Genomic DNA, 10,379 nt, shown 5'->3' on the forward strand with positions numbered 1-10,379 from the left:
TCCAATTTAAAAAGGGCAAAAGACCTGATAGACATTTCTCCAAAGAGGACATACAGATGGCCAAGAGACATACGAAAAAAATGCTCAAAGTCACTATTCATCAGAGAGATGCAAATTAAAAACACAACGAGGTACCATCTCACACCTGTCAGAATGGCTACCATCAGTAAATCAACGAACAAGTTTTGGTGAGGATGTGGAGAAAAGGGAACCTAGTACACTGCCGGTGGGAATGCAGATGATGAAGCCACTGTGGGAAACAGTATGGAGATTCCTCAAAAAATAAAAAAATGGAATTGCCATTTCAGGCAGTAATCCCACTTCTGGGACTATATCCTAAGAATCCTGAAACACCAACCAGAAAGAATGTATGTGCCCCTATGTTCGTAGCAGCACAATTGACAATAGCTAAGATCTGGAAACAGCTCAAGTGCCTTCCAGTAGATGAGTGCATTAAAAAAAAAAAAAAAAAAAAAAAAGCTGTGGTACATTTACACCATGGAAGACGATGCAGCTGTAAAAAAGAAGGATCTATTACCCTTTGAGACAGCATGGATGGACCTGGAGAGTATGATGCTAAGTGAAATAAGTTAGGCAGAGAGTGAAAAATATCACATGCTCTCACTTACATGTGGAATCTAATGAACAAAATAAACTGACAAATAAATAGGTTCAGAGATGTAGAAGCATGGAACAGACTGACAGATCTCAGAAGGAAGGGGTGGGAGTGGATGCAGGCAGGAAGCTATTAACCAATACTTTATATGCATATATGCATAGCCCCTGGACACAGGTAATAGTATAGTGAAGGCCTGGGGTGGAGTGGGAGCCAAGCAGAGTGGAGCAAAGGAATGAAAAATGGGGGACATCTGTAATACACTCAACAATAAAAACAAATTTTTAAAAACCTTTACTGCTAAGGACCTAATTGAGCAGTTTTAGTGAGCTCTCAGGGCCTTCTCAAAGGCGCTGTCTGCAATTTTCCTTATTTACATATATTCCATCCTGACCCAGGAATTCCTATACCAGAGAAGTGTCACTAAAGAATTAAAAATTTTAAAGAATTTATAGCAAATTGCAACAAGCTAAGTTCTATACTCAGTCAGATCGTTAAGTCTCAGCTGCTTGTACAAGCTAAATCCCTAAATAAACATTTGGCGACTGATAAGCGAACAGCTAAGGAAATCAAGAAAGAGAACCATGACCTGCTGTGGCTGCACAGCTTGAAGTAATCAAGGGAAAAGGAGACTAAAGAATACAGTTTCAGTATTTCTCTATCCGAGCATGGTAGAAAGTTAATACATGGGAGACTATATGTATGGACTCTGTTTTGACCTTCACAATGAAGGTTGATTCTTCTTAATTGCATGATAACCTATTACTATCAATAATAATGAGTCTACTAAAAATTGAAGCACAAGACAAGTCGTATCTATGAGAGAGGCTTATGGAAATAGTGGTGTCTTCACTGAGAAAACACATATTCTGTTGAACGAATGCTAACAAACTGTTCATGCTCTAGAAATCCAGGGCAGAGTGGATAGAGGGGGATGATATTCAACACAGGTGTACACAAATCAGGCATCCATGATCCCCAAGTAACATAAATGCAATAAGCCTTATGTGAGAAGCAGTCTTAGAGCTTTATCGTCCCACTGGCCCAGTTGAGGACTCCACTTAATACAACCCATAGAAAATGATACTCAGAGAAGTCTGTGGCAGGAAGAAAAGGTATGTCAAGTTCACCTGAGTGAAATGATCTCAAGATAGAGAACATAGAGCTCAGAGGAAACCAGCAGAGAATAGTTAGAGAAATGAGATTTTCAGTGAAAGATTTAAAAATAAAAATAAAAAAATGGGACAGCATTCAGCCTTGAAAAAAGACAGTCATAGTGAACTTCTCCCCATCCACTCCAGGGTAGGATCAGTTTTCTAAATCCTCTGGGACAGTGGTCGGCAAACTCATTAGTCAACAGAGCCAAATATCAACAGTACAACAATTGAAATTTCTTTTGAGAGCCAAATTTTTTAAACTTAAACTTCTTCTAACACCACTTCTCCAAAATAGACTCTCCCAGGCCGTGGTATTTTGTGGAAGAGCCACACTCAAGGGGCCAAAGAGCAGCATGTGGTTCGAGAGCCGCAGTTTGCCAACAAGGGCTCTGGGAAGACCACAAAAGGAAAAGTTTTAACAAGCTATTTTATTCTTTGTTGTTATTCTATTTAAATGACAAAGCAGAGACCTGCCCTAAAAGGGAAAAGGTGAAGCAGGCTACAGAGGGACTGTGGCTAAACTCCAGCATTCTGGAGATGTTTAAAAACTGGACTGATTTCAGCGGAGCCTGAAGGCAGGAATGGCTGGATGCAAACCAACGTTGGTTTTCATGGCTTCTGCAGAACCCCAGCAGTCTGGTATTTTACAGGATCTTTCACGTGCCCAGGAAGAATTCAGGAAGTTCAATAATTTCAGAGGTCAAAGTTAATAAGTCTAAGAATTCTACAGCATTGCCAAGAACCTTGGACTTTATTAATGGTGTTCAAGGAGAGAAAACAGAGGAAAGGAAACAAAAGCACTTGGGTGAAGATTCAAGTTCTTTCCAAACATCTCTTAAACTTTGGCATTCCTTTCCTGAGATTTGATTTAAACTTATCTACAAACTCATTGATTAGCCTATTGCTGTTTCTTGGATGCTGGCAGAAGCGATGAGTCCTCTGGGTTAGAGACAAAGGACTTGACTCAAGGCACAGCAAGCAGTCTGAGCTTTAGCATGCTTGCATCTGTGCCACTTGCCCTCCAACAGTGCATTTTTAAGTTAATTTGGAGAAAGTACCTAGGAACTAACAGATATTTTTTTAAGTTTTGGGATCCTTTCTAAGAGAAGGGTTTGATTCTATTAGCTTATTACACACACACACACACAATATTATCTTGTGTAAATCTTACAAATGAAAGAGTTTAACATATTTGCTCAGCTTCTCTAACAACCATATGTTTGTGCAATGCCTGTGGAAGGCAGAAGAGAGGTTGGCCCTCTTACACCACGTTTTTGAAATAAGTTTAATTCAGCAAATAATAGGACCACTATTTCTCCTTGCTGTATTTGGGGAAGCTCCTAAGCTTAGTCACTCAGCCACCAAAAAGGCGGCCTCTGTGCCCAGGAGCACAAGCTATACAACCAGCTGACTGTTTCTGTTTCTCCCTCTCTCATATCTAATGTTCTTTGATCTCTGATTTTAATATTCCCAGATGATACTCATTCCTTATAGGCCATGTAGAAGGAAGAGGCACTCAGTAGCATTCACAGGCATGAGAAGAATCTCTACCGTGAGGGCTCCAGGAGTTTATGCTGCCATTTATCAGGATCTCACCACATGTGGACATTATGCCTGGTGTCTGTCAGCATGGCTTCCTTTAACTGTTCCTTTAACAGCAGTCCTCTGAATGCTTGCCCACAGACCTGAGTGTCAACCTTCGGAGCCCATGCTCTGGCCATGGCTAGGCTATAAAAGGGTCAATGGTGTCCTAAGAGCTATTTCCAGAGTTTGAACCTTAAGGAGGTAATGTCCCATCTGTTCTTTCTGCAAAAGCTCAAACAAAATATGAGCGTAAATTACATAGGAAGTTTGGTGGACAAGTGGATAATAACCCACTGAAACAGGAGGCTAGGAGAAGTGTAGATGCTCCATCCTCAAGTGCGCCTAAAAGAGCCATGGCAATCCCATCTTGGGTTGTTTAGGGAAAACCTAAGAAGTCTTTCTTCTTTCACTGTCAACCTATGTAAAGGGGAAAACTGAATCGGGGAATACTAATCACTAAGTTTTAATGTGGTGTATTTTCTGTGCCAGACTTTATTCATATTAGACTAGAGGCCAAATGCATAAAATTTGTGCAAGAGTAGGCCTTCCTTCCCCCAGTTGCTGCCTCCGGCTTCCTTCTGGCACCTAGGACCCGGGCTTTCCTCACAGCCCTGGCTTTGTCTGGAAAGTCATCCAGAAGGATGTCTGGTCTAATTAGCATATTACACTTTTAATATTATAGATAAGAAAACACAATTTTTTCCTTGGAAAAATAGAGATTCTCCTCAAACTACTTTTAAAATTACAAATAATAAAACTCTATTTCACAATAACCACCAAAATAATACTCCAGCTCAATTGATGGTTTAAAAATTGATGGTGTAGGTGGAGAAAAGGGGGGGAAATAGTAAGCAAGAGAGGCAAAGGGGGCAGCAGGGTGAAGGAGGGAGTAAAGAGAATATAGGGATAAGATAAATATTTAAGTGTGGGGGAGAGGGGAAAAATAAGACAAAGAATCAGAAGGAAAGAATAGAAAAAACTAAGAAGCAAATAAAAAAAGAAGTTGAAGGAAACAAAATCTTAGTAAGATTATTCTTATTGAATACATCATACTCTGCTATTCAGTTAGGTTATGAGTACATTTAGGCCAAGATATCAATGAATTCTTTTCTTTTGCAATTTCTAGTTAACTGTTTAACCACTGTTCACAGATCCCCAACATTAAGTTTTCTGAGTGTTGGCTCCAACTGATGTAAGTGCAATACCTATCTGGCACAATCATTGTTCAGGCCATGCTGCAGGTATCCAGAGACTTACTGCTTCCACACTGAACAACATCAAAATAAAACAAATATGGACCCTCAAGTCCAAAGCAATTTTAATATCACCTGAGGAAGCAGGCTGGATTACACAATTTATACTTCATTCCATGCCCAAAAAATGTTAAATTAAATTAAATCATATCTCACTAGAAGCATTCTCAAGTGAAAAAGTATGTCCTTGGCTGGACTCTAGATTTCCTCCCTCTCGGGCAATCCTTCGCTACATCTGTTTCTCCAGCTAGTCATAGTCTATTTATCTTCCTTTTAGTCAGTAAGTTCTGCTGGCCGGGCTCCTCACACCCTTAAAGAAATTCTCTGAGGTGTTCACTACATCATCACAATAGATGACGGGGCTCTCCTAGCCTCACTCATCTTGGCTTTCCATCATTATGCTCTTCCACCCTAGTTCCAGGGAATGAGGAATAGTAGCACATTTTTCAAGTCAAGTTGAAAATGTTCCAGTTCCCTGAGCCTCTGCAGGCAACGTACAGATTTATATAACACTAAGTAGAACTTCGAAAGCAGAAGGAAGCTGCTTGGGAATAGTCGGTCACCAGATGTGGCTGTTCCAGAGAATATGAAATGCTTTCTTCTAAATGTGCAAGTGATTAAGTCTGGGGGAACTACTCTATCATTATAGTAATAGGGATTTTTTCTTTCCTTACAAAGTTGCATTTTTCCTGCTCAAAGTCTCCTTTGACTAAATGAATTTCATATGTGTAATCAAAGCATTGTACTTGGAGTTAATTTGAGCAATTTTTGTTAAAATTCACCCACATGGCGAAACACTCTTTGAAAAGAATGTCATGAAAGGGAGGGAGCTTTAAGGTTATTATTTTAAGCATAACCATGCATCTTAACTTTAGCCGTGGTATGTCCTCTCTTGGACTAAATGAGTATCTTTAGACACAACATGCTTTTACATCACGGTAGGAATTCATCTTGTTTCTGAAGCAATGACTAGGAGGTTTACTATTACCACACAGGGAAATTTTAAAACTTCAAACCTCTTAGTTGCAAAGGAATTTTTAAAAATATGATTAAGAGTGAAAAATTGGGAATAACTTTAATAATATTCATTCACTTATTCAGTCCCCAAGGACTTATTGGGCACTCACCCTGTGCTAGCCTTGTTCTAGGCACAAGAAAACCAAGTCCCCATCTCGTGACGTTCAGATTGTTGAGAAGCAGAAATTGTGTTGTGCAAATTATGGTGTATGTAAAGAGAGGAATACTGTTTGGTCCTAAAAATGATGTTGTACAAACATATTCATTAACTAAAATGATGTTCACAGTATAGTAAGTAAAGAAGTAAAAAGAGGCCGGAGGGTGCATGCAGGCGGCGGCCTGACAGCCAAGAGCCCGGCTGGTCCGGAGGGAGCGAGCCAGGCGGGAGCGGAGGCCCCGCACTGATCTCCTCGCCCCACGGGCAGCGGCAGCCATGCAGAGCCCGCAACTCCCGCCGTGGCCTCAGGGCCACGCCTCGCTGCACGTGCCGCCCGCTCGTCTGTCCGTCCACCGAGATGAGCGAGCTCAACACCCAAACGTCCCCAGCAGCCAGCCAGGCCCCCGGCCAGAGGAGAAGGGGAAAGCTGGCAACACCAAGAAGGCTGAGAGAGAGGAGGAGGAGGAGGTGGACATCGACCTGTCAGCGCCAGAGACGGAGAAAGCTGCCCTGGCCATTCAGGGCAAGTTCCGGCGATTCCAGAAGAGGAAAAAGGACCCCAGCTCCTGAATGCCAGCCTCGCCCTCCCCAGCCCACACTCCACAGCGCTGACTTCCATGTACCTTTGTCTCCCTGTCCCTCTATCCCAGAGTGGGGAATATCTGGCCCTCGGGCTGTATGAGGTCCACAAAATCATTTATTTGGTCTGGCCAAGGCCTCAGGGGCGAGTCAAATGTTCGACCAAATACAGCGGCTAATGTCTAAAAAAAAAAAAAAAGAAGTAAAAAGAGGATTACAGTGTGAAAATTTTTATGTAATATATATAGTAAGGTAAGAGATAATCATTATTCAGATTCTACTACAGGTTGGCACTGTTTTAAGTGCTTCATATAAGTTATTTCATTTTACCCTCATTACACTCGGGTCAGACTTTGGAGTTGATATCACTACAGAAGACTTTTATTGTTCTTATTTAATAATATTTCCCACTTTTTCTATCATATATATATATGTGTGATTAACAAACTATTAGATATAAAATAAAATGTATCAATTGTTATATGCTAAAAATATAATTTCTATAGAGAAGTGACTAAGAATGCTAAACTTTTAAAAAATATATTTTATTGATTTTTTTACAGAGAGGAAGGGAGAGGGATAGAGAGCTAGAAACATCAATGAGAGAGAAACATCAATCAGTTGCCTCCTGCACACCACCTACTGGGGTTGTGCCCGCAACCAAGGTACATGCCCTTGACTGGAATTGAACCTGGGACCTTTCAGTCCGCTGGCTGATGCTCTGAGCCAAATCAGTTAGGGCAAGAATGCTAAACTTTTATCAAGCACATTCTATATAACAGACCACCATTTGGGGTGAAGAAAACATAAAAGTGAATAAGACATGGAGCAAGCTCTGACAGAGCTTACAGTATAATAGGCCCATAAAAAAAAAGTGTGAAGGGAGAGCTGTAGAGGTAAAGACACATACACAATATTATATAAGCCCAGTATGGACAGGAAAGCAAGAGAAGACTTCACACTGAAGGGGATGAGAGCATGAGTGCTCTGGGAGCAGGAAATTGTCTTCCAGCTTCTCAGAGGAGGAAGTCAATTATAACTGTGCTGTTTCATCAGAACGCTGATGAGAAGCTGTAGGAACTTAACTCTTGTTTATATCAATTGGCCTGTGATAAAACTGGTTTTGTTACAAGTCATTGCACTTAAAGTTGCAGAACCTATCAACAAAGCTAATTAAGGATTTACCACAACATGATAGGCATGTCAGAAGCAATGAAATCAGCTGCATACATTGTGAGCTATAAGCCACACTTTCATTTATAAGAGACTTAAAACTTACCAGCATTCTATCTGTGCATTCCCCTGGCAATCAAATCACTTCTCATCATGCTCATTCATAGGTGACCCTTTAGCTTAAGTCCTAACAGTGAATAGGAACATTCTTCTGATCAGAAAAAGCTGGAGTGCTTTGGCTAAATCCAAAGATGAAGTCTGATTACCAGTGGAGAAAGTCAGTTTTAGATGATACTTGGATGCTGCTGCTCATATATGGTTATTCTTCCAATTCTTGTAGAACAGGTGTTTATTTTTAAGAAAACAAATACAATTTTCATACTCTCTTAACAAATTAGGCACAAAAATTTCCTAAGTTGTCAGCTGAGAGAGAATCTATCATAAGAACAAGAATTGGAACTACATTAAAGATCTGATACAAAGCACTAAGATAAATGAAAATGTGCCCTGACAGGGAATTGAACCATGGCCTCCTGGCTCATGGGTCAATGTTCAACCATTGAGTCACAAGGGCCAGGGTGGGCTTTTTTTTTTTTTTTTTTTTTTTTAAAGAAGGGTGTGGATATATGGTGCAAGCTCAGAAACCCAACAGTCATTTTGACTTTCACAAGGCTAATGTTGGGCTGTGAGCCCCCATTCTGTTTATGGCTTAGTTATAAAAAAGCAGTACTGATTTTCCATCCCCTGTGAATGGTGCCACCTATAGAGGAAAGTGATCAAACAATGCTAAGAGATTTTTAAAGTATAACCCAATGGAATTAACAAGCAATGCCCAGGAAAATTCTAGAATTGACTGCTACTCAGAATTTGGGGAAAAAGTTAACGAAGAAAGTAGCATCACTATGGCACAATATAGGCTCACACAAATGAATCAGGTCCCAGAATTCAAAGAACAAGAAGTTATCATAGATAGACTAAATCTAGATTTCATAAAATATAGTGTGTCTTTTTTGATATCTGTGGCCAGTCACAATTTTGTCCATTGGCTTTTTTTTTAACCATAGTTTATTAAATATTTGTGTGGATACAGCATCCACTCTCATCTTATCACTTCCACAATGCTTGCATATTGCAGGCACAAAATAAGTGTTTGCTGAATTGATAAGTAAATGATGCTACATTTTCTTTGCAGATCCCAGTAAATTTTTCCATGGAAAGTTAGTTTTTAGAGAAAAGATTCTAAAGGTAAATGTAAATAAAGGCTTAATTTCCTTTAGCAGAAAAAGGGCAAATAAATTTTTCTTCTCAAATTCCTCGATGAGAATAAACCATAGTTCACTGGGTCAGATGAGGTGAATCCATCTGCTGATGCTTATAAAACAAACACTTGAGGTTCTGTTAGATTCCATCAGTCCACAATTCCTACCCCCTTTTTACCCCTACCCAAATCTTAAAATCTGAGTGGTGCTGATTCAGCTCACTTTCCCTAATGTGCTTGGAAGTCGACATTTCAGGGTAATAAAATCTAGCATGATCTGAACTATAACAAATAATAAGAGAGTGAACAGTGAGAAGGAAGGCACATGATATGATCAGCTTGGATTTTACAAACCTTTAAAGTCTTGCCCTCGTGTGAATAACAGCTTGGTTAGTTGTTCCTCATTTGCTTATTCTTTTCTGGAGTGAAATTAAGTATATGTTCACTTTCTGGAATGCTTTCATTTCAATAATTTCAACTCTGTACCAGAACACAGGTGTCCTGATTTTCCAACTGCCTTCCTGCTACTTAAAAATTTTATAGGAGCCCTAGCCAGTTTGGCTCAGTGGATAGAGCATCAGCCTATGGACTCAAGGGTCTGGGTTTGATTCTGGTCAAGGGCGTGTTCCTTGTTTGCAGGCTCCTCCCTGGCCCAGATCTGGGCCCTGATTAGGGGAGGAGCAGGAGGTAAGCAATTAATGTGTTTCTCTTACATCAATGTTTCTCTCTGTGTGACCCTCTCTTCCACTTTCCCTAAAAAATTCAATGGAGAAATATCCTTGAGTGAGGATTAACAAAAAAAGTAATTAATTAAAATGATAACTATAAAAATAACCTATAAAAGTAACACTGCTTTGGAAATAAAATTTTAAAAATTTATAGGAGTTGAGGTAAAAGGAGGGGTGGAAGGAGAGGGAGAGATGGAGGGAGGAGGGATGGGAGAGAAAGGATGGAGGAAAGAAAAGGAAAGAAAGAAGAGAAGAGAAGAGAAGAGAAGAGAAGAGAAGAGAAGAGAAGAGAAGAGAAGAGAAGAGAAGAGAAGAGAAGAGAAGAGAAGAGAAGAGAATGAATTCGGGTCTTTAAATGAAAGGAAACAGCTAGTCTTCCTAAATGGTTAAGTGAAAACATAAATTACAGGTAACTCCCACCATACACACAGCTGCACTATCTCATCTCTTGACATTAAAGACAAACACTCTTCTGCCAGGATCTCAGGAAAAGCAGCAGAAGTCTGGCTCTGCACGGAGCAGAGTAAAACAGTTCCCTTGGCGTCCCCAGAATGCTGTGGGTGCGCCTGAAGACAAGGGCAAACAAACTCCTCCCTCCCGTCCACTTTGTCTGGCTTTAAGATAAGTAGGAGTGTTTCCTTTAAACAGCTTCTACATGAAAGGCAACCCTTTCCAGCTGGAATGGAAGCCTGTGTGTCAATGACAAACACATGCACCGAATGTCAACTACACAACAGTTTGAAACATTACAGGAAGTTCCTCAAACGACTCTGTTCACTGTAGGCCTAACTGGCCGTGCTGTTGAGATACATGTAATCATAAAGGACCCACAGGCACAGCTCCGGGCCCCCTAACAG

At 40.4% G+C, this 10,379-nt stretch overlaps 1 pseudogene; it reads left to right on the forward strand.

Moving 5' to 3' along the window:
• Window positions 1-6,049: 6,049 nt before the first annotated feature.
• On the forward strand, window positions 6,050-6,537 carry LOC118716585 (annotated as a pseudogene).
• The last annotated feature ends 3,842 nt before the right edge of the window (window positions 6,538-10,379 follow it).

Source organism: Pipistrellus kuhlii, unplaced genomic scaffold (assembly GCF_014108245.1).
Source record: "Pipistrellus kuhlii isolate mPipKuh1 unplaced genomic scaffold, mPipKuh1.p scaffold_m20_p_12, whole genome shotgun sequence".
NCBI classification, from domain to species: domain Eukaryota; kingdom Metazoa; phylum Chordata; class Mammalia; order Chiroptera; family Vespertilionidae; genus Pipistrellus; species Pipistrellus kuhlii.